A 25,780-nucleotide genomic window follows, 5' to 3' on the forward strand; every position below is an offset into this window, starting at 1 on the left:
CAATGGGAAGGTCCAAGGGATACAGTAAACCTGCTGAGGTGCATCGGAATGTAAAACTGGTGACACAGGAAACGCTCAATACATAGAGAGTAGGAAGACTCAATATTTCTGTACTTAAGTCGACATTGTGTCTCTTATATTTAATTCCGATGCAATTTCTGTGTTTCATCGTCAATGGGAAGGTCCAATGGAGACAGTAAACTTGCAGAGGTGCATCGGAAGGTAAAACTGATGACACAGGAAACGCTCAAAAGATAGACAGTAGAAAGACTCAGTCTTCCTGTACTTAAGTCGGCATTGTGTCTTTATATTTAATTCCGATGCAATTTCTGTGTTTCATCGTCAATGGGAAGGTCCAATGGAGACAGTAAACGTGCAGAGGTGCATCGGAATGAAAAACTTGTGACACAGGAAACGATCAAAACATAGACAGTAGGAAGACTCAGTCTTCATGTACTTAAGTCGGCATTGTGTCTTTATATTTAATTCCGATGCAATTTCTGTGTTTCATCGTCAATTGGAAGATCCAAGGGATACAGTAAACCTGCAGAGGTGCATCGGAATGTAAAACTGGTGACACAGGAAATGCTAAAAACGTAGACAGTAGGAAGACGCAGCATACCTGTCCTTATGTCGGCATTGTGTCTCTTATATTTAATTCCGATGCAATCTCTGTGTTTCATATCAATGGGAAGGTCCAATGGATACAGTAAACGTGCAGAGGTGCATCGGAATGAAAAACTTGTGACACAGGAGACGATCAAAACATAGACAGTAGGAATACTCAGTCTTCCTGTACTTAGTTCGGCATTGTGTCTCTTATATTTAAATCTGATGCAATTTCTGTGTTTCGTCGTCAATGGGAAGGTCCAAGGGATAGAGTAAACCTGCAGAGGTGCATCGGAATGTAAAACTGGTGACACAGGAAGCGGTCAAAACATAGACCCTAAGAAGACTCAGTTTTCTAGTACTGAAGTCGGCATGGTGTCTCTTATATTTAATTTAGATGCAATTTCTGTGTTTCATCGTCACTGTGAAGGTCCAAAGGATACAGTAAACCTGCAGAGGTGCATCGGAATGTAAAACTGGTGACACAGGAAACGCTCAAAACATAGACAGTAGGAAGATTCAGTCTTCCTGTACGTAAGTCGGCATTGTGTCTCTTATATTTAATTCCGATTGCAATTTCTGTGTTTCATCGTCACTTTGAAGGTCCAAGGGATACAGGAAAACCTGCAGAGGTGCATGTGAATGTAAAACTGGTGACACAGGAAACGCTCAAAACATAGACAGTTGGAAGACTCTGTCTTCCTGTCCTTAAGACGTCATTGAGTCCCTTATACTTAATTCCGATGCAATTTCTGTGTTTCATCGCAAATGGGAAGGTCCAAGGGACACAGTAAACCTGCAAAGGAGCATCGGAATGTAAAACTGGTGACACTGGAAACGCTCAAAATGAAGACTGTAAGAAGACTCAGTTTTCTTGTACTTAAGTCGGCGTTGTGTCTCTTATATTTAATTCCGATGTAATTTCTGTGTTTCATCGTCAATGGGAAGGTGCGATGGATACAGTAAACCTGCAGAGGTGCATCGTAATGTAAAACTGGTGACGCAGGAAACGCGCAAAGCATAGACAGTAGGAAGACTCAATGTTCCTGTACTTATGTCGGCATTGTGTCTCTTATATTTAATTCCGATGCATTGTCTGTGTTTGATCGTCAATGGGAGGATCCAAGGGATACATTAAACCTGCAGAGATGCATCGTAATGTAAAACTGGTGACAGAGGAAATGCTCAAGGCATAGACAGTAGGAAGACTCAGCCTTCCTGTACTTATGTCGGCATTGTGTCTCTTATATTTAATTCCGATAAAATTTCTGTGTTTCTTCGTCAATGGGAAGATCCAAGGGATAAAGTAAACCTGCTGAGGTGCATCGGAATGTAAAACTGGTGACAGAGGAAACGCTCAAAACATAGACAGTAGGAACACTCAATCTTCCTGTACTTAAGTCGACATTGTGTCTCTTATATTTAATTCCGATGCAATTTCTGTGTTTTATCGTCAATTGGAAGATCCAAGGGATACAGTAAACCTGCAGAGGTGCATCGGAATGTAAAACTGGTGACACAGGAAATGCTCAAATTATAGACAGTAGGAAGACTCAGCATACCTGTTCTTATGTCGGCATTGTGTCTCTTATATGTAATTCCGATGCAATTTCTATGTTTCATATCAATGAGAAGGTCCAATGGATACAGTACACGTGCAGAGGTGCATCGGAATGAAAACCTGGTGACACAGGAAACGATAAAAACATAGACAGTAGGTTTACTCAGTCTTCCTGTACTTAGTTCGGCATTGTGTTTCTTATATTTAAATCTGAAGCAATTTCTGTGTTTCGTCGTAATTGGGAAGGTCCAAGGGATAGAGTAAACCTGCAGAGGTGCATCAAAATGTAAAACTGCGACACAGGAAACGCTCAAAACATAGACAGTTGGAAGATTCAGTCTTCCTGTACCTAAGTCGGCATTGTATCTCTTATATATAATTTCGACGCAATTTCTGTGTTTTTTCGTCAATGGGAAGGTCCAAGGTATATAGTAAACCTGCAGAGGTGCATTGGAATGTAAAAATGGTGACACAGGAAACGCTCAAATCATAGACCGTAAGATGACTCAGTTTTCTTGTACTTAAGTCGGCGTTGTGTCCCTTATATTTAATTCCTATGCAATTTCTGTGCTTCGTCGTCAAAGGGAATACAAAGGGATACAGTAAACCTGCAGAGGTGCATCGGAATGTAAAATTGGTGACACTAGAAGCGGTCAAGACATAGACGCTAAGAAGACTCAGTTTTCCTGTACTTAAGTCGGCATTGTGTCTCTTATATTTAATTCCGATACAATTTCTGTGTTTCATCGTCACTGTGAAGGTCCAATGGATACAGTAAACCTGCAGAGGTGCATCGGAATGTAAAACTTGGGACACAGGAAACGCTCAAAACATAAACAGTAGGAAGACTTAGTCTTCCTGTTCTTAAGTCGGCATTGTGTCTTTTTTATTTAATTCCGATGCAATTTCTGTGTTCATCGTCAATGGTAAGGTCCAATGGATACAGTATATCTGCAGAGGTGTATCGGAATGTAAAACTGATGACACAGGAAACGCTCAAAACATAGACAGTAGGAAGACTCAGTCTTCCTGTACTTAAGTCGGCATTGTGTCTCTTATATATAATTCCGATTCAATTTCTGTGTTTCATCGTCAATGGGAAAGTCGAAGGGAAACAGTATACCTGCAGAGGTGCATCGGAATGTAAAACTGCTGACACATGAAACGCTCAAAACATAGACAATAGAAAGACACACTCTTCCTGTACTTAAGTCGACATTGTGTCTCTTATATTTAAATCCGATGCGATTTCTGTGTTTCATTGTCAATGGGAAGGTGCAAGGGATACAGCAATCCTGCAGATGTGCATCGGAATGTAAAACTGGTGACACAGGAAACGCTCAAAACATAGAGAGTAGGAAGACTCAGTCTTTCTGTACTTAAGTCGACATTGTGTCTCTTACATTTAATTCCGATGCAATTTCTGTGTTTCATCGTCAATGGGAAGGTCCAAGGGATACAGTAAACCTGCTGAGGTGCATCGGAATGTAAAACTGGTGACACAGGAAACGCTCAATACATAGAGAGTAGGAAGACTCAATCTTTCTGTACTTAAGTGACATTGTGTCTCTTATATTTAATTCCGTTGCAATTTTTGTGTTTCATCGTCACTATGGAGTTCCAACGGATACTGTAGACCTGCATAGGTGCATCGGAATGTAAAACTGGTGACACAGGAAACGCACAAAACATAGACAGTAGGAAGACTCAGTCTTCCTGTACATAAGTCGGCATTGTGTCTCTTATATTTAATTCCGATGCAATTTCTGTGTTTCATCGTCAATGGGAAGGTCCAATGGAGACAGTAAACCTGCAGAGGTGCATCGGAAGGTAAAACTGATGACACAGGAAACGCTCAAAAGATAGACAGTAGAAAGACTCAGTCTTCCTGTACTTAAGTCGGCATTGTGTCTTTATATTTAATTCCGATGCAATTTCTCTGTTTCATCGTCAATGGGGGGGGGGGGGGGTGGGCAATGGATACAGTAAACCTGCAGAGGTGCATCGGAATGTAAAATTGGTGACGCAGGAAACGCTCAAAACATAGACAGTAGGAAGACTCAATCTTCCTGTACTTAAGTCGACATTGTGTCTCTTATATTGAATTCCGATGCAATTTCTGTGTTTCATCGTCAATTGGAAGATCCAAGGGATACAGTAAACCTGCAGAGGTGCATCGGAATGTAAAACTGGTGACACAGGAAATGCTCAAAACGTAGACAGTAGAAAGACTCAGTCTTCCTGTACTTAGTTCGGCATTGTGTCTGTTATATTTAATTCCGATGCAATTTCTGTGTTTCATCGTCAATGTGGGGGTCCAATAGATACAGTAAACCTGCAGAGGTGCATCGGAATGCAGAACCGAAGACACAGGAAACGCTGAAAACATAGACAGTAGGAAGACTCAGTCTTCGTGTACTTAGGTCGGCATTGTGTCTCTTATATTTAATTCCGATGCAATTTCTGTGTTTCATCGTCAATAGGATAGTCGAAGGGAAACAGTATACCCGCAGAGCTGCATCGGAATGTAAAACTGCTGACACAGGAAACGCTCAAAACATAGACAGTAGGAAGACTCTGTCTTCCTGTACGTAAGTCGGCATTGTGTCTCTTATATTTAATTCCGATTGCAATTTCTGTGTTTCATCGTCACTTTGAAGCTCCAAGGGATACAGGAAAACCTGCAGAGGTGCATGGGAATGTAAAACTGGTGACACAGGAAACGCTCAAAACATAGACAGTTGGAAGACTCAGTCTTCCTGTACTTAAGACGTCATTGAGTCCCTTATACTTAATTCCGATGCAATTTCTGTGTTTCATCGCAAATGGGAAGGTCCAACGGACACAGTAAACCTGCAAAGGTGCATCGGAATGTAAAACTGGTGACACTGGAAACGCTCAAAATGTAGACTGTAAGAAGACTCAGTTTTCTTGTACTTAAGTCGGCGCTGTGTCTCTTATATTTAATTCCGATGTAATTTCTGTGTTTCATCGTCAATGGGAAGGTGCGATGGATACAGTATACCTGCAGAGGTGCATCGTAATGTAAAACTGGTGACGCAGGAAACGCGCAAATCATAGACAGTAGGAAGACTCAATGTTCCTGTACATAAGTCGGCATTGTGGCTCTTATATTTAATTCCGATGCTATTTCTGTGTTTCATCGTCAATGGGACTGTCCATTGGATACAGTAAACCTGCAGAGGTGCATCGGAATGTAAAATTGGTGACGCAGGAAACGTTAAAACATAGACAATAGGAAGACTCAATCTTCCTGTACTTAAGTCGACATTGTGTCTCTTATATTTAATTCTGATGCAATTTCTGTGTTTCATCGTCAATTGGAAGAGCCAAAGGATACAGTAAACCTGCAGAGGTGCATCGGAATGTAAAACTGGTGACACAGGATATGCTCAAAACATAGACAGTAGGAAGACGCAGCATACCTGTTCTTATGTCGGCATTGTGTCTCTTATATTTAATTCCGATGCAATTTCTGTGTTTCATATCAATGGGAAGGTCCAATGGACACAGTAAACGTGCAGAGTTGCATCGGAATGAAAAACGTGTGACACAGGAATCGATCAAAACATAGACAGTAGGAATACTCAGTCTTCCTGTACTTAGTTCGGCATTGTGTCTCTTATATTTAAATCTGATGCAATTTCTGTGTTTCGTCGTCAATGGGAAGGCCCAAGAGATAGAGTAAACCTGCGGAGGTGCATCGGAATCTAAAACTGGTGACACAGGAAGCTGTCAAAACATAGACCCTAAGAAGACTCAGTTTACTAGTACTGAAGTCGGCATTGTGTCTCTTATATATAATTTAGATGCAATTTCTGTGTTTCATCGTCACTGTGAAGGTCCAAGGCATACAGTAAACCTGCAGAGGGGCATCAAAATGTAAAACTGGTGACACAGGAAACGCTCAAAACATAGACAGTGGGAAGATTCAGTCTTCCTGTACCTAAGTCGGCATTGTATCTCTTATATTTAATTTCGATGCAATTTCTGTGTTTCTATGTCAATGGGAAGGTCCAATGGATACAGTAAAATTGCAGAGGTGCATCGGAATGTAAAACTGGTGACGCAGGAAACGCGCAAAACGTAGACAGTATAAGGTTCAGCCTTCCTGTTCTTAAGTCGGCATTGTCTCTCTTATATTTATTTCCGATGCTATTTCTGTGTATCATCGTCAATGGGAAGGTCCAATGGATACAGTAAAACTGTAGAGGTGCATCGGAATGTAAAACTCGGACACAGGAAACGTTCAAAACATAGACAGTAGGAAGACTGAGTCTTCCTGTTCTTAAGTCGGCATTGTGTCTTTTTTATTTAATTCCGATGCAATTTCTGTGTTTCATCGTCAATGGGGGGGTCCAATGGATACAGTTAACCTGCAGAGGTGCATCGGAATGTAGAACTGATGACACAGGAAACGCTCAAAACATAGACAGTAGGAAGACTCAGTCTTCATGTACTTAAGTCGGCATTGTGTCTCTTATATTTAAATCCTATGCAATTTCTGTGTTTCGTCGTCAATGGGAAGGTCCAAGGGATACAGTAAACCTGCAGAGGTGCATCGGAATGTAAAATTGGTGACACTAGAAGCGGTCAAAACATAGACGCTAAGAAGACTCAGTTTTCGTGTACTTAAGTCGGCATAGTGTCTCTTATATTTAATTCCGATGCAATTTCACTGTTTCATCGTCACTGTGAAGGTCCAATGGATACAGTAAACCTGCAGAGGTGCATCGGAATGTAAAACTTGGGACACAGGAAACGCTCAAAGCATAGACAGTAGGAAGACTGAGTCTTCCTGTTCTTAAGTCGGCATTGTGTCTTTTTTATTTAATTCCGATGGAATTTCTGTGTTTCATCGTCAATGGTAAGGTCCAATGGATACAGTAAATCTGCAGAGGTGCATCGGAATGTAAAACTGATGACACAGGAAACGCTCAAAAGATAGACAGTAGAAAGACTCAGTCTTCCTGTACTTAAGTCGGCATTGTGTCATTTATATTTAATTCCGATGCAATTTCTGTGTTTCATCGTCAATGGGGGGGTCCAATGGATACAGTTAACCTGCAGAGGTGCATCGGAATGTAGAACTGATGACACAGGAAACGCTCAAAACATAGACAGTAGAAGACTCAGTCTTCCTGTACTTACGTCGGCAGTGTGTCTTTTATATTTAATGCCGATGCAATTTCTGTGTTTCATCGTCAATAGGAAAGTCGAAGGGAACAGTATACCTGCAGAGCTGCATCGGAATGTAAAACTGCTGACACAGGAAACGCTCAAAACATAGACAGTAGGAAGACTCAGTCTTCCTGTACTTAAGTCGGCATTGTGTCTCTTATATTTAATTCCGATGCAATTTCTGTGTTTCATCGTCACTTTGAAGGTCCAAGGGATACAGGAAAACCTGCAGAGGTGCATCGGAATGTAAAACTGGTGACACTAGAAGCGGTCAAAACATAGACGCTAAGAAGTCTCAGTTTTCTTGTACTGAAGTCGGCATTGTGTCTCTTATATTTAATTTGATGCAATTTGTGTGTTTCATCGTTACTGTGAAGGTCCAAGTGATACAGTAAACTTGCAGAGGTGCATCAAAATGTAAAACTGATGACACAGGAGACGCTCAAAGCATAGACAGTAGGAAGACTCAGTCTTCCTGTACCTAAGTCGGCATTGTGACTCTTATACTTAATTCCGATGCAATTTCTGTGTATTTTCGTCAAGGTATACAGTAAACCTGCAGAGGTGCATTGGAATGTAAAACTGGTGACACAGGAAACGCTCAAACCATAGACCGTAAGAAGACTTGGTTTTCTAGTACTTAAGTCGGCGTTGTGTCTCTTATACTTAATTCCGATGCAATTTCTGCGTTTCATCGTCAATTGGAAGGTCCAATGGATACAGTAAACCTGCAGAGGTGGATCGGAATGTAAAACTGGTGACACAGGAAACGCTCAAAACATAGACAGTAGGAAGACTCATTTTTCCTGTACTTAAGTCGGCATTGTGTCTCTTATATTTAACCCCTATGCATTTTCTGTGTTTCATCGTCAATGGGAAGGTAGAATGGATACAGTAAACCTGCAGAGGTGCATCAGAATGTAAAACTGGTGACACAGGAAACGCTCAAACATAGACAGTAGGAAAACTCAGTCTTCCTGAACTAAAGTCGGCATTGTGTCTCTTCTATTTAAATCCGATGCAATTTCTGTGTCTCGTCGTCAATGGGAAGGTCCAAGGGATACAGTTAACCTGCAGAGGTGCATCGGAATGTAAAACTGGTGACACAGGAAATGCTCAAAACATAGACAGTTGCAAGACTCTGTCTTCCTGTAGTTAAGAAGTCATTGAGTCCCTTATACTTAATTCCGATGTAATTTCTGTGTTTCATCGCAAATGGGAAGGTCCAAGGTACACAGTAAACCTGCAAAGGTGCATCGGAATGTAAAACTGGTGACACTGGAAACGCTGAAAATGTAGACTGTAAGAAGGCTCAGTTTTCTTATACTTAAGTCGGCGTTGTGTCTCTTATATTTAATTCCGATGTAATTTCTGTGTTTCATCCTCAATGGGAAGGTGCGATGGATACAGTAAACCTGAAGAGGTGCATCGGAATGTAAAACTGGTGACGCAGGAAACGCGCAAAACGTAGACAGTAGGAAGACTCAATGTTCCTGTACTTATGTCGGCATTGTGTCTCTTATATTTAATTCCGATGCATTTCCTGTGTTTCATCGTCAATGGGAAGATCCATGGGATACATTAAACCTGCAGAGGTGCATCGGAATGAAAAACTTGTGACACAGGAAACGATCAAAACATAGACAGTAGGAATACTCAGTCTTCCTGTACTTAGTTCGGCATTGTGTCTCTTATATTTAAATCTGATGCAATTTCTGTGTTTCGTCGTCAATGGGAAGGTCCAAGGGATAGAGTAAACCTGCAGAGGTGCATCGGAATGTAAAACTGGTGACACAGGAAGCGGTCAAAACATAGACTCTAAGAAGACTCAGTTTTCTAGTACTGAAGTCGGCATTGTGTCTCTTATAATTAATTTAGATGCAATTTCTGTGATTCATCGTCACTGTGAAGGTCCAAAGGATACAGTAAACCTGCAGAGGTGCATCGGAATGTAAAACTGGTGACACAGGAAACGCTCAAAACATAGACAGTAGGAAGATTCAGTCTTCCTGTACGTAAGTCGGCATTGTGTCTCTTATATTTAATTCCGATTGCAATTTCTGTGTTTCATCGTCACTTTGAAGGTCCAAGGGATACAGGAAAACCTGCAGAGGTGCATGTGAATGTAAAACTGGTGACACAGGAAACGCTCAAAACATAGACAGTTGGAAGACTCTGTCTTCCTGTCCTTAAGACGTCATTGAGTCCCTTATACTTAATTCCGATGCAATTTCTGTGTTTCATCGCAAATGGGAAGGTCCAAGGGACACAGTAAACCTGCAAAGGAGCATCGGAATGTAAAACTGGTGACACTGGAAACGCTCAAAATGAAGACTGTAAGAAGACTCAGTTTTCTTGTACTTAAGTCGGCGTTGTGTCTCTTATATTTAATTCCGATGTAATTTCTGTGTTTCATCGTCAATGGGAAGGTGCGATGGATACAGTAAACCTGCAGAGGTGCATCGTAATGTAAAACTGGTGACAGAGGAAACGCTCAAGACATAGACAGTAGGAAGACTCAGCCTTCCTGTACTTATGTCGGCATTGTGTCTCTTATATTTAATTCCGATAAAATTTCTGTGTTTCATCGTCAATGGGAAGATCCAAGGGATACAGTAAACCTGCAGAGGTGCATCGGAATATAAAACTGGTGACAGAGGAAACGCTCAAAACATAGACAGTAGGAACACTCAATCTTCCTGTACTTAAGTCGACATTGTGTCTCTTATATTTAATTCCGATGCAATTTCTGTGTTTTATCGTCAATTGGAAGATCCAAGGGATACAGTAAACCTGCAGAGGTGCATCGGAATGTAAAACTGGTGACACAGGAAATGCTCAAATTATAGACAGTAGGAAGACTCAGCATACCTGTTCTTATGTCGGCATTGTGTCTCTTATATGTAATTCCGATGCAATTTCTATGTTTCATATCAATGAGAAGGTCCAATGGATACAGTACACGTGCAGAGGTGCATCGGAATGAAAACCTGGTGACACAGGAATCGATAAAAACATAGACAGTAGGTTTACTCAGTCTTCCTGTACTTAGTTCGGCATTGTGTTTCTTATATTTAAATCTGAAGGAATTTCTGTGTTTCGTCGTAATTGGGAAGGTCCAAGGGATAGAGTAAACCTGCAGAGGTGCATCAAAAGGTAAAACTGATCACACAGGAAACGCTCAAAACATAGACAGTTGGAAGATTCAGTCTTCCTGTAAAAAGTCGGCATTGTATCTCTTATATATAATTTCGACGCAATTTCTGTGTTTTTTCGTCAATGGGAAGGTCCAAGGTATATAGTAAACCTGCAGAGGTGCATTGGAATGTAAAAATGGTGACACAGGAAACGCTCAAATCATAGACCGTAAGATGACTCAGTTTTCTTGTACTTAAGTCGGCGTTGTGTCCCTTATATTTAATTCCGATACAATTTCTGTGCTTCGTCGTCAAAGGGAATACAAAGGGATACAGTAAACCTGCAGAGGTGCATCGGAATGTAAAATTGGTGACACTAGAAGCGGTCAAAACATAGACGCTTAGAAGACTCAGTTTTCCTGTACTTAAGTCGGCATTGTGTCTCTTATATTTAATTCCGATGCAATTTCTGTGTTTCATCGTCACTGTGAAGGTCCAATGGATACAGTAAACCTGCAGAGGTGCATTGGAATGTAAAACTTGGGACACAGGAAACGCTCAAAACATAAACAGTAGGAAGACTGAGTCTTCCTGTTCTTAAGTCGGCATTGTGTCTTTTTTATTTAATTCCGATGCAATTTCTGTGTTCATCGTCAATGGTAAGGTCCAATGGATACAGTAAATCTGCAGAGGTGCATCGGAATGTAAAACTGATGACACAGGAAACGCTCAAAACATAGACAGTAGGAAGACTCAGTCTTCCTGTACTTAAGTCGGCATTGTGTCTCTTATATATAATTCCGATTCAATTTCTGTGTTTCATCGTCAATGGGAAAGTCGAAGGGAAACAGTATACCTGCAGAGGTGCATCGGAATGTAAAACTGCTGACACATGAAACGCTCAAAACATAGACAATAGAAAGACACACTCCTCCTGTACTTAAGTCGACATTATGTCTCTTATATTTAAATCCGATGCGATTTCTGTGTTTCATTGTCAATGGGAAGGTGCAAGGGATACAGCAATCCTGCAGATGTGCATCGGAATGTAAAATTGGTGACACAGGAAACGCTCAAAACATAGAGAGTAGGAAGACTCAGTCTTTCTGTACTTAAGTCGACATTGTGTCTCTTATATTTAATTCCGATGTAATTTCTGTGTTTCATCGTCAATGGGAAGGTGCGATGGATACAGTAAACCTGCAGAGGTGCATCGTAATGTAAAACTGGTGACAGAGGAAACGCTCAAAACATAGACAGTAGGAAGACTCAACCTTCCTGTACTTAAGTCGGCGTTGTGCCTCTTATATTTAATTCCGATGCAATTTCTGTGTTTCATCGTCAATGGGAAGATCCATGGGATACAGTAAACCTGCAGAGGTGAATTGGAATGTAAACCTGGTGACACAGGAAACGCTCAAAACATAGACAGTAGGAAGGTTCAGCCTTCCTGTTCTTAAGTCGGCATTGTCTCTCTTATATTTAATTCCGATGCTATTTCTGTGTATCATCGTCAATGGGAAGGTCCAATGGATACAGTAAAACTGTAGAGGTGCATCGGAATGTAAAACTCGGACACAGGAAAGGATCAAAACATAGACAGTAGGAAGACTGAGTCTTCCTGTTCTTAAGTCGGCATTGTGTCTTTTTTATTTAATTCCGATGCAATTTCTGTGTTTCATCGTCAATGGGGGGGTCCAATGGATACAGTTAACCTGCAGAGGTGCATCGGAATGTAGAACTGATGACACAGGAAACGCTCAAAACATAGACAGTAGGAAGACTCAGACTTCATGTACTTAGGTCGGCATTGTGTCTCTTATATTTAAATCCTATGCAATTTCTGTGTTTCGTCGTCAATGGGAAGGTCCAAGGGATACAGTAAACCTGCAGAGGTGCATCGGAATGTAAAATTGGTGACACTAGAAGCGGTCAAAACATAGACGCTAAGAAGACTCAGTTTTCGAGTACTTAAGTAGGCATTGTGTCTCTTATATTTAATTCCGATGCAATTTCACTGTTTCATCGTCACTGTGAAGGTCCAATGGATACAGTAAACCTGCAGAGGTGCATCGGAATGTAAAACTTGGGACACAGGAAACGCTCAAAACATAGACAGTAGGAAGACTGAGTCTTCCTGTTCTTAAGTCGGCATTGTGTCTTTTTTATTTAATTCCGATGCAATTTCTGTGTTTCATCGTCAATGGTAAGGTCCAATGGATACAGTAAATCTGCAGAGGTGCATCGGAATGTAAAACTGATGACACAGGAAACGCTCAAAAGATAGACAGTAGAAAGACTCAGTCTTCCTGTACTTAAGTCGGCATTGTGTCATTTATATTTAAATCCGATGCAATTTCTGTGTTTCATCGTCAATGGGGGGGTCCAATGGATACAGTTAACCTGCAGAGGTGCATCGGAATGTAGAACTGATGACACAGGAAACGCTCAAAACATAGACAGTAGGAAGACTCAGTCTTCCTGTACTTACGTCGGCAGTGTGTCTTTTATATTTAATGCCGATGCAATTTCTGTGTTTCATCGTCAATAGGAAAGTCGAAGGGAACAGTATACCTGCAGAGCTGCATCGGAATGTAAAACTGCTGACACAGGAAACGCTCAAAACATAGACAGTAGGAAGACTCAGTCTTCCTGTACTTAAGTCGGCATTGTGTCTCTTATATTTAATTCCGATGCAATTTCTGTGTTTCATCGTCACTTTGAAGGTCCAAGGGATACAGGAAAACCTGCAGAGGTGCATCGGAATGTAAAACTGGTGACACTAGAAGCGGTCAAAACATAGACGCTAAGAAGTCTCAGTTTTCTTGTACTGAAGTCGGCATTGTGTCTCTTATATTTAATTTGATGCAATTTCTGTGTTTCATCGTTACTGTGAAGGTCCAAGTGATACAGTAAACTTGCAGAGGTGCATCAAAATGTAAAACTGATGACACAGGAGACGCTCAAAGCATAGACAGTAGGAAGACTCAGTCTTCCTGTACCTAAGTCGGCATTGTGACTCTTATACTTAATTCCGATGCAATTTCTGTGTATTTTCGTCAAGGTATACAGTAAACCTGCAGAGGTGCATTGGAATGTAAAACTGGTGACACAGGAAACGCTCAAACCATAGACCGTAAGAAGACTCGGTTTTCTAGTACTTAAGTCGGCGTTGTGTCTCTTATACTTAATTCCGATGCAATTTCTGCGTTTCATCGTCAATGGGAAGGTCCAATGGATACAGTAAACCTGCAGAGGTGGATCGGAATGTAAAACTGGTGACACAGGAAAAGCTCAAAACATAGACAGTAGGAAGACTCATTTTTCCTGTACTTAGGTCGGCATTGTGTCTCTTATATTTAACCCCTATGCATTTTCTGTGTTTCATCGTCAATGGGAAGGTAGAATGGATACAGTAAACCTGCAGAGGTGCATCAGAATGTGAAACTGGTGACACAGGAAACGCTCAAACATAGACAGTAGGAAAACTCAGACTTCCTGAACTAAAGTCGGCATTGTGTCTCTTCTATTTAAATCCGATGCAATTTCTGTGTCTCGTCGTCAATGGGAAAGTCCAAGGGATAAGTTAACCTGCAGAGGTGCATCGGAATGTAAAACTGGTGACACAGGAAATGCTCAAAACATAGACAGTTGCAAGACTCTGTCTTCCTGTACTTAAGAAGTCATTGAGTCCCTTATACTTAATTCCGATGTAATTTCTGTGTTTCATCGCAAATGGGAAGGTCCAAGGTACACAGTAAACCTGCAAAGGTGCATCGGAATGTAAAACTGGTGACACTGGAAACGCTGAAAATGTAGACTGTAAGAAGGCTCAGTTTTCTTATACTTAAGTCGGCGTTGTGTCTCTTATATTTAATTCCGATGTAATTTCTGTGTTTCATCCTCAATGGGAAGGTGCGATGGATACAGTAAACCTGCAGAGGTGCATCGGAATGTAAAACTGGTGACGCAGGAAACGCGCAAAACGTAGACAGTAGGAAGACTCAATGTTCCTGTACTTATGTCGGCATTGTGTCTCTTATATTTAATTCCGATGCATTTCCTGTGTTTCATCGTCAATGGGAAGATCCATGGGATACATTAAACCTGCAGAGGTGCATCGGAATGAAAAACTTGTGACACAGGAAACGATCAAAACATAGACAGTAGGAATACTCAGTCTTCCTGCACTTAGTTCGGCATTGTGTCTCTTATATTTAAATCTGATGCAATTTCTGTGTTTCGTCGTCAATGGGAAGGTCCAAGGGATAGAGTAAACCTGCAGAGGTGCATCGGAATGTAAAACTGGTGACACAGGAAGCGGTCAAAACATAGACTCTAAGAAGACTCAGTTTTCTAGTACTGAAGTCGGCATTGTGTCTCTTATAATTAATTTAGATGCAATTTCTGTGTTTCATCGTCACTGTGAAGGTCCAAAGGATACAGTAAACCTGCAGAGGTGCATCGGAATGTAAAACTGGTGACACAGGAAACGCTCAAAACATAGACAGTAGGAAGATTCAGTCTTCCTGTACGTAAGTTTGCATTGTGTCTCTTATATTTAATTCCGATTGCAATTTCTGTTTTTCATCGTCACTTTGAAGGTCCAAGGGATACAGGAAAACCGGCAGAGGTGCATGTGAATGTAAAACTGGTGACACAGGAAACGCTCAAAACATAGACAGTTGGAAGACTCTGTCTTCCTGTCCTTAAGACGTCATTGAGTCCCTTATACTTAATTCCGATGCAATTTCTGTGTTTCATCGCAAATGGGAAGGTCCAAGGGACACAGTAAACCTGCAAAGGAGCATCGGAATGTAAAACTGGTGACACTGGAAACGCTCAAAATGAAGACTGTAAGAAGACTCAGTTTTCTTGTACTTAAGTCGGCGTTGTGTCTCTTATATTTAATTCCGATGTAATTTCTGTGTTTCATCGTCAATGGGAAGGTGCGATGGATACAGTAAACCTGCAGAGGTGCATCGTAATGTAAAACTGGTGACAGAGGAAACGCTCAAGACATAGACAGTAGGAAGACTCAGCCTTCCTGTACTTATGTCGGCATTGTGTCTCTTATATTTAATTCCGATAAAATTTCTGTGTTTCATCGTCAATGGGAAGATCCAAGGGATACAGTAAACCTGCAGAGGTGCATCGGAATGTAAAACTGGTGACAGAGGAAACGCTCAAAACATAGACAGTAGGAACACTCAATCTTCCTGTACTTAAGTCGACATTGTGTCTCTTATATTTAATTCCGATGCAATTTCTGTGTTTTATCGTCAATTGGAAGATCCAAGGGATACAGTAAACCTGCAGAGGTGCATCGGAATGTAAAACTGGTGACACAGGAAATGCTCAAATTATAGACAGTAGGAAGACTCAGCATACCTGTTCTTATGTCGGCATTGTGTCTCTTATATGTAATTCCGATGCAATTTCTATGTTTCATATCAATGAGAAGGTCCAATGGATACAGTACACGTGCAGAGGTGCATCGGAATGAAAACCTGGTGACACAGGAAACGATAAAAACGTAGACAGTAGGTTTACTCAGTCTTCCTGTACTTAGTTCGGCATTGTGTTTCTTATATTTAAATCTGAAGGAATTTCTGTGTTTCGTCGTAATTGGGAAGGTCCAAGGGATAGAGTAAACCTGCAGAGGTGCATCAAAATGTAAAACTGATGACACAGGAAACGCTCAAAACATAGACAGGTTGAAGATTCAGTCTTCCTGTACCTAAGTCGGCATTGTATCTCTTATATATAATTTCGACGCAATTTCTGTGTTTTTTCGTCAATGGGAAGGTCCAAGGTATATAGTAAACCTGCAGAGGTGCATTGGAATGTAAAAATGGTGACACAGGAAACGCTCAAATCATAGACCGTAAGATGACTCAGTTTTCTTGTACTTAAGTCGGCGTTGTGTCCCTTATATTTAATTCCGATACAATTTCTGTGCTTCGTCGTCAAAGGGAATACAAAGGGATACAGTAAACCTGCAGAGGTGCATCGGAATGTAAAATTGGTGACACTAGAAGCGGTCAAAACATAGACGCTTAGAAGACTCAGTTTTCCTGTACTTAAGTCGGCATTGTGTCTCTTATATTTAATTCCGATGCAATTTCTGTGTTTCATCGTCACTGTGAAGGTCCAATGGATACAGTAAACCTGCAGAGGTGCATTGGAATGTAAAACTTGGGACACAGGAAACGCTCAAAACATAAACAGTAGGAAGACTGAGTCTTCCTGTTCTTAAGTCGGCATTGTGTCTTTTTTATTTAATTCCGATGCAATTTCTGTGTTCATCGTCAATGGTAAGGTCCAATGGATACAGTAAATCTGCAGAGGTGCATCGGAATGTAAAACTGATGACACAGGAAACGCTCAAAACATAGACAGTAGGAAGACTCAGTCTTCCTGTACTTAAGTCGGCATTGTGTCTCTTATATATAATTCCGATTCAATTTCTGTGTTTCATCGTCAATGGGAAAGTCGAAGGGAAACAGTATACCTGCAGAGGTGCATCGGAATGTAAAACTGCTGACACATGAAACGCTCAAAACATAGACAATAGAAAGACACACTCCTCCTGTACTTAAGTCGACATTATGTCTCTTATATTTAAATCCGATGCGATTTCTGTGTTTCATTGTCAATGGGAAGGTGCAAGGGATACAGCAATCCTGCAGATGTGCATCGGAATGTAAAACTGGTGACACAGGAAACGCTCAAAACATAGAGAGTAGGAAGACTCAGTCTTTCTGTACTTAAGTCGACATTGTGTCTCTTATATTTAATTCCGATGCAATTCTGTGTTTCATCGTCAATGGGAAGGTCCAAGGGATACAGTAAACCTGCTGAGGTGCATCGGAATGTAAAACTGGTGACACAGGAAACGCTCAATACATAGAGAGTAGGAAGACTCAATCTTTCTGTACTTAAGTCGACATTGTGTCTCTTATATTTAATTCCGTTGCAATTTTTGTGTTTCATCGTCACTATGGAGTTCCAACGGATACTGTAGACCTGCATAGGTGCATCGGAATGTAAAACTGGTGACACAGGAAACGCTCAAAACATAGACAGTAGGAAGACTCAGTCTTCCTGTACATAAGTCGGCATTGTGTCTCTTATATTTAATTCCGATGCAATTTCTGTGTTTCATCGTCAATGGGAAGGCCCAATGGAGACAGTAAACCTGCAGAGGTGCATCGGAAGGTAAAACTGATGACACAGGAAACGCTCAAACGATAGACAGTAGAAAGACTCAGTCTTCCTGTACTTAAGTCGGCATTGTGTCTTTATATTTAATTCCGATGCAATTTCTCTGTTTCATCGTCAATGGGGGGGGGGGGGGGCAATGGATACAGTAAACCTGCAGAGGTGCATCGGAATGTAAAATTGGTGACGCAGGAAACGCTCAAAACATAGACAGTAGGAAGACTCAATCTTCCTGTACTTAAGTCGACATTGTGTCTCTTATATTGAATTCCGATGCAATTTCTGTGTTTCATTGTCAATTGGAAGATCCAAGGGATACAGTAAACCTGCAGAGGTGCATCGGAATGCAGAACCGAAGACACAGGAAACGCTGAAAACATAGACAGTAGGAAGACTCAGTCTTCGTGTACTTAGGTCGGCATTGTGTCTCTTATATTTAATTCCGATGCAATTTCTGTGTTTCATCGTCAATAGGATAGTCGAAGGGAAACAGTATACCCGCAGAGCTGCATCGGAATGTAAAACTGCTGACACAGGAAACGCTCAAAACATAGACAGTAGGAAGACTCTGTCTTCCTGTACGTAAGTCGGCATTGTGTCTCTTATATTTAATTCCGATTGCAATTTCTGTGTTTCATCGTCACTTTGAAGCTCCAAGGGATACAGGAAAACCTGCAGAGGTGCATGGGAATGTAAAACTGGTGACACAGGAAACGCTCTAAACATAGACAGTTGGAAGACTCAGTCTTCCTGTACTTAAGACGTCATTGAGTCCCTTATACTTAATTCCGATGCAATTTCTGTGTTTCACCGCAAATGCGAAGGTCCAACGGACACAGTAAACCTGCAAAGGTGCATCGGAATGTAAAACTGGTGACACTGGAAACGCTCAAAATGTAGACTGTAAGAAGACTCAGTTTTCTTGTACTTAAGTCGGCGCTGTGTCTCTTATATTTAATTCCGATGAAATTTCTGTGTTTCATCGTCAATGGGAAGGTGCGATGGATACAGTATACCTGCAGAGGTGCATCGTAATGTAAAACTGGTGACGCAGGAAACGCGCAAAGCATAGAGAGTAGGAAGACTCAATGTTCCTGTACATAAGTCGGCATTGTGTCTCTTATATTTAATTCCGATGCTATTTCTGTGTTTCATCGTCAATGGGACTGTCCATTGGATACAGTAAACCTGCAGAGGTGCATCGGAATGTAAAATTGGTGACGCAGGAAACGGTCAAAACATAGACAATAGGAAGACTCAATCTTCCTGTACTTAAGTCGACATTGTGTCTCTTATATTTAATTCTGATGCAATTTCTGTGTTTCATCGTCAATTGGAAGAGCCAACGGATACAGTAAAACTGCAGAGGTGCATCGGAATGTAAAACTGGTGACACAGGATATGCTCAAAACATAGACAGTAGGAAGACGCAGCATACCTGTTCTTATGTCGGCATTGTGTCTCTTATATTTAATTCCGATGCAATTTCTGTGTTTCATATCAATGGGAAGGTCCAATGGACACAGTAAACGTGCAGAGGTGCATCGGAATGAAAAACTTGTGACACAGGAATCGATCAAAACATAGACAGTAGGAATACTCAGTCTTCCTGTACTTAGTTCGGCATTGTGTCTCTTATATTTAAATCTGATGCAATTTCTGTGTTTCGTCGTCAATGGGAAGGTCCAAGGGATAGAGTAAACCTGCGGAGGTGCATCGGAATCTAAACCTGGTGACACAGGAAGCTGTCAAAACATAGACCCTAAGAAGACTCAGTTTACTAGTACTGAAGTCGGCATTGTGTCTCTTATATATAATTTAGATGCAACTTCTGTTTTTCATCGTCACTGTGAAGGTCCAAGGCATACAGTAAACCTGCAGAGGTGCATCAAAATGTAAAACTGGTGACACAGGAAACGCTCAAAACATAGACAGTGGGAAGATTCAGTCTTCCTGTACCTAAGTCGGCATTGTATCTCTTATATTTAATTTCGATGCAATTTCTGTGTTTATTCGTCAATGGGAAGGTCCAAGGTATATAGTAAACCTGCAGAGCTGCATCGGAATATAAAACTGGAGACGCTCAAAACATAGACAGTAGGAAGACTCAGTATTCCTGTACTTAAGTAGGCATTGTGTCTCTTATATTTAATTCCGATGCAATTTCTGTGTTTCATCGTCACTTTGAAAGTCCAAGGGATAGAGGAAAACCTGCAGAGGTGCATGGGAATGAAAAACTGGTGACACAGGAAACGCTCAAAACATAGACAGTAGGAAGACTCAACCTTCCTGTACTTAAGTCGGCGTTGTGCCTCTTATATTTAATTCCGATGCAATATCTGTGTTTCATCGTCAATGGGAAGATCCATGGGATACAGTAAACCTGCAGAGGTGAATTGGAATGTAAACCTGGTGACACAGGAAACGCTCAAAACATAGACAGTAGGAAGGTTCAGCCTTCCTGTTCTTAAGTCGGCATTGTGTCTCTTATATTTAATTCCGATGCTATTTCTGTGTATCATCGTCAATGGGAAGGTCCAATGGATACAGTAAAACTGTAGAGGTGCATCGGAATGTAAAACTCGGACACAGGAAACGATCAAAACATAGACAGTAGGAAGACTGAGTCTTCCTGTTTTTAAGTCGGCATTGTGTCTTTTTTATTTAATTCCGATGCAATTTCTGTGTTTCATCGTCAATGGTAAGGTCCAATGGATACAGTAAATCTGCAGAGGTGCATCGGAATGTAAAACTGATGACACAGGAAACGCTCAAAAGATAGACAGTAGAAAGACTCAGTCTTCCTGTACTTAAGTCGGCATTGTGTCATTTATATTTAATTCCGATGCAATTTCTGTGTTTCATCGTCAATGGGGGGGTCCAATGGTTACAGTTAACCTGCAGAGGTGCATCGGAATGTAGAACTGATGACACAGGAAACGCTCAAAACATAGACAGTAGGAAGGCTCAGTCTTCATGTACTTAAGTCGGCATTGTGTCTCTTATATTTAATCCCGATGCAGTTTCTGTTTTTCATCGTCAATGGGGAAGTCGAAGGGAAACAGTATACGTGCAGAGGTGCATCGGAATGTAAAACTGGTGACACAGGAAACGCTCGAAACATAGACAGTAGGAAGACTCCGTCTTCCTGTACGTAAGTCGGCATTGTGTCTCTTATATTTAATTCCGATTGCAATTTCTGTGTTTCATCGTCACTTTGAAGGTCGAAGGGATACAGGAAAACCTGCAGAGGTGCATGGGAATGTAAAACTGGTGACACAGGAAACGCTCAAAACATAAACAGTTGGAAGACTCTGTCTTCCTGTACATAAGACGTCATTTAGTCCCTTATACTTAATTCCGATGCAATTTCTGTGTTTCATCGCAAATGGGAAGGTCCAAAGGACACAGTAAACCTGCAAAGGTGCATCGGAATGTAAAACTGGTGACACTGGAAACGCTCAAAATGTAGACTGTAAGAAGACTCAGTTTTCTTGTACTTAAGTCGGCGTTGTGTCTCTTATATTTAATTCCGATGCAATTTCTGTGTTTCATATCAATGGGAAGGTCCAATGGATACAGTAAACGTGCAGAGGTGCAATGGAATGAAAAACTTGTGACACAGGAATCGATCAAAACATAGACTGTAGGAATACTGTCTTCCTGTACTTATTTCGGCATTGTGTCTCTTATATTTAAATCTGATGCAATTTCTGTGTTTCGTCGTCAATGGGAAGGTCCAAGGGACAGAGTAAACCTGCAGAGCTGCATCGGAATGTAAAACTGGTGACACAGGAAGCGGTCAAAACATAGACCCTAAGAAGACTCAGTTTTCTAGTACTGAAGTCGGCATTGTGTCTCTTATATTTAATTTAGATGCAATTTCTGTGTTTCATCGTCACTGTGAAGGTCAAAGGGATACAGTAAACCTGCAGAGGTGCATCAAAATGTAAAACTGGTGACACAGGAAACGCTCAAAACATAGGCAGTGGGAAGATTCAGTCTTCCTGTACCTAAGTCGGCATTGTATCTCTTATATTTAATTTCGATGCAATTTCTGTCTTTTTTCGTCAATGGGAATGTCCAAGGTATATAGTAAACCTGCAGAGGTGCATCGGAATATAAAACTGGAGACGCTCAAAAAATAGACTATAGGAAGACTCAATCTTCCTGTACTTAAGACGGCATTGTGTCTCTTATATTTAATTCCGACGCAATTTCTGTGAATCATCGTCAATGGGAAGGTCAAAGGGATACAGTAAACCTGCAGAGGTGCATCGGAATGTAAAACTGGTGACACAGGAAACGCTCAAAACATAGACAGTAGGAAGACTCAGTCTTCCTGTACTTACGTCGGCAGTGTGTCTTTTATATTTAATGCCGATGCAATTTCTGTGTTTCGTCGTCAATAGGAAAGTCGAAGGGAACAGTATACCTGCAGAGCTGCATCGGAATATAAAACTGCTGACACAGGAAACGCTCAAAACATAGACAGTAGGAAGACTCAGTCTTCCTGTACTTAAGTCGGCATTGTGTCTCTTATATTTAATTCCGATGCAATTTCTGTGTTTCATCGTCACTTTGAAGGTCCAAGGGATACAGGAAAACCTGCAGAGGTGCATCGGAATGTAAAACTGGTGACACTAGAAGCGGTCAAAACATAGACGCTAAGAAGTCTCAGTTTTCTTGTACTGAAGTCGGCATTGTGTCTCTTATATTTAATTTGATGCAATTTCTGTGTTTCATCGTTACTGTGAAGGTCCAAGTGATACAGTAAACTTGCAGAGGTGCATCAAAATGTAAAACTGATGACACAGGAGACGCTCAAAGCATAGACAGTAGGAAGACTCAGTCTTCCTGTACCTAAGTCGGCATTGTGACTCTTATACTTAATTCCGATGCAATTTCTGTGTATTTTCGTCAAGGTATACAGTAAACCTGCAGAGGTGCATTGGAATGTAAAACTGGTGACACAGGAAACGCTCAAACCATAGACCGTAAGAAGACTCGGTTTTCTAGTACTTAAGTCGGCGTTGTGTCTCTTATACTTAATTCCGATGCAATTTCTGCGTTTCATCGTCAATGGGAAGGTCCAATGGATACAGTAAACCTGCAGAGGTGGATCGGAATGTAAAACTGGTGACACAGGAAACGCTCAAAACATAGACAGTAGGAAGACTCATTTTTCCTGTACTTAAGTCGGCATTGTGTCTCTTATATTTAACCCCTATGCAATTTCTGTGTTTCATCGTCAATGGGAAGGTAGAATGGATACAGTAAACCTGCAGAGGTGGATCGGAATGTAAAACTGGTGACACAGGAAATGCTCAAAACATAGACAGTTGCAAGACTCTGTCTTCCTGTACTTAAGAAGACATTGAGTCCCTTATACTTAATTCCGATGTAATTTCTGTGTTTCATCGCAAATGGGAAGGTCCAAGGTACACAGTAAACCTGCAAAGGTGCATCGGAATGTAAAACTGGTGACACTGGAAACGCTGAAAATGTAGACTGTAAGAAGGCTCAGTTTTCTTATACTTAAGTCGGCGTTGTGTCTCTTATATTTAATTCCGATGTAATTTCTGTGTTTCATCGTCAATGGGAAGGTGCGATGGATACAGTAAACCTGCAGAGGTGCATCGGAATGTAAAACTGGTGACGCAGGAAACGCGCAAAACGTAGACAGTAGGAAGACTCAATGTTCCTGTACTTATGTCGGCATTGTGTCTCTTATATTTAATTCCGATGCATTTCCTGTGTTTCATCGTCAATGGGAAGATCCATGGGATACATTAAACCTGCAGAGGTGCATCGTAATGTAAAACTGGTGACACAGGAAAAGGTCAAAACATAGACAGTAGGAAGACTCAGCCTTCCAGTTCTTATGTCGGCATTGTGTCTCTTATATTTAATTCCGATGCTATTTCTGTGTTTCATCGTCAATGGGACTGTCCAATGGATACAGTAAACCTGCAGAGGTGCATCGGAATGTAAAATTGGTGACGCAGGAAACGCTCAAAACATAGACAGTAGGAAGATTCAGTCTTCCTGAACCTAAGTCGGCATTGTATCTCTTATATTTAATTTCGATGCAATTTCTGTGTTTTTTCGTCAATGGGAAGGTCCAAGGTATATAGTAAACCTGCAGAGGTGCATCGGAATGTAAAACTGGAGACGCTCAAAAAATAGACAGTAGGAAGACTCAATCTACCTGTACTTAAGACGGCATTGTGTCTCTTGTATTTAATTCCGACGCAATTTCTGTGATTCATCGTCAATGGGAAGGTCAAAGGGATACAGTAAACCTGCAGAGGTGCATCGGAATGTAAAACTGGTGACACAGGAAACGCACAAAGCATAGACAGTAGGAAGACTCAGTCTTCGTGTACTTAGGTCGGCATTGTGTCTGTTATATTTAATTCCGATGCAATTTCTGTGTTTCATCGTCAATGAGGGGGTCCAATAGATACAGTAAACCTGCAGAGGTGCGTCGGAATGTAGAACCGATGACACAGGAAACGCTCAAAACATAGACAGTAGGAAGACTCAGTCTTCCTGTACTTAGGTCGGCATTGTGTCTCTTATATTTAATTCCGATGCAATTTCTTTGTTTCATCGTCAATAGGAAAGTCGAAGGGAAACAGTATACCTGCAGAGCTGCATCGGAATGTAAAACTGCTGACACAGGAAACGCTCAAAAGAGAGACAGTAGGAAGACTCTGTCTTCCTGTACGTAAGTCGGCATTGTGTCTCTTATATTTAATTCCGATTGCAATTTCTGTGTTTCATCGTCACTTTGAAGGTCCAAGGGATACAGGAAAACCTGCAGAGGTGCATGGGAATGTAAAACTGGTGACACAGGAAACGCTCAAAACATAGACAGTTGGAAGACTCTGTCTTCCTGTACATAAGACGTCATTTAGTCCCTTATACTTAATTCCGATGCAATTTCTGTGTTTCATCGCAAATGGGAAGGTCCAAGGGACACAGTAAACGTGCAAAGGTGCATCGGAATGTAAAACTGGTGACACTGGAAACGCTCAAAATGTAGACTGTAAGAAGACTCAGTTTTCTTGTACTTAAGTCGGCGTTGTGTCTCTTATATTTAATTCCGATGTAATTTCTGTGTTTCATCGTCAATGGGAAGGTGCGATGGATACAGTAAACCTGCAGAGGTGCATCGGAATGTAAAACTGGTGACGCAGGAAACGCGCAAATCATAGACAGTAGGAAGACTCAATGTTCCTTACTTATGTCGGCATTGTGTCTCTTATATTTAATTCCGATGCATTGTCTGTGTTTGATCGTCAATGGGAAGATCCAAGGGATACATTAAACCTGCAGAGGTGCATCGTAATGTAAAACTGGTGACAGAGGAAACGCTCAAGACATAGACAGTAGGAAGACTCAGCCTTCCTGTTCTTAAGTCGGCATTGTGTCTCTTATATTTAATTCCGATGCTATTTCTGTGTTTCATCGTCAATGGGACTGTCCAATGGATACAGTAAACCTGGAGAGGTACATCGGAATGTAAAATTGGTGACGCAGGAAGCGCTCAAAACATAGACAGTAGGAAGACTCAATCTTCCTGTACTTAAGTCGACATTGTGTCTCTTATATTTAATTCCGATGCAATTTCTGTGTTTCATATCAATGGGAAGGTCCAATGGATACAGTAAACGTGCAGAGGTGCATCGGAATGAAAAACTTGTGACACAGGAATCGATCAAAACATAGAAAGTAGGAATACTGTCTTCCTGTACTTAGTTCGGCATTGTGACTCTTATATTTAAATCTGATGCAATTTCTGTGTTTCGTCGTCAATGGGAAGGTCCAAGGGATAGAGTAAACCTGCATAGCTGCATCGGAATGTAAAACTGGTGACACAGGAAGCGGTCAAAACATAGACCCTAAGAAGACTCAGTTTTCTAGTACTGAAGTCGGCATTGTGTCTCTTATATTTAATTTAGATGCAATTTCTGTGTTTCATCGTCACTGTGAAGGTCAAAGGGATACAGTAAACCTGCAGAGGTGCATCAAAATGTAA

The sequence above is a fragment of the Schistocerca nitens genome, chromosome 9, assembly GCF_023898315.1.
Source record: "Schistocerca nitens isolate TAMUIC-IGC-003100 chromosome 9, iqSchNite1.1, whole genome shotgun sequence".
Classification (NCBI taxonomy): domain Eukaryota; kingdom Metazoa; phylum Arthropoda; class Insecta; order Orthoptera; family Acrididae; genus Schistocerca; species Schistocerca nitens.